Genomic DNA, 387 nt, shown 5'->3' with positions numbered 1-387 from the left:
ACAGTTTCACCCAACCTCATGTTAATCTTGAGTACCTATAGAGTAGTACTGCATCCTTCATATCTCCAAAAAGTCTTTAGTTTTATCATATTTATAAAAGAAAGACACAGCTTTACGATTCTCTCCGGAAAAAGCAGAGCTCCTGGAGGCACGCCGTGGGCGGAGTTAAAGAGTGATGAGCACTTGGGCGCCGAATGCCAACAAAACAGACATTTGATGCCGTTTCACTTGATCTTTTATAGCTGGGACCGCTCCATCTTTCAGTATCAAACGATGTGCAAATCCAGCGTCGAACTGGGCCTTGTTTATAAAACGTTCGTCAACAAACACACTTGTGAAACTCCGTTGCTGCCCCGGAAAAACAAACTGTATCCACTGTTTACATAA

This window comes from Sinocyclocheilus rhinocerous, unplaced genomic scaffold, assembly GCF_001515625.1.
Source record: "Sinocyclocheilus rhinocerous isolate Xijiao unplaced genomic scaffold, SAMN03320098_v1.1 scaffold22, whole genome shotgun sequence".
Taxonomy (NCBI): domain Eukaryota; kingdom Metazoa; phylum Chordata; class Actinopteri; order Cypriniformes; family Cyprinidae; genus Sinocyclocheilus; species Sinocyclocheilus rhinocerous.
Note: the sequence above shows the minus strand (reverse complement) of the source record.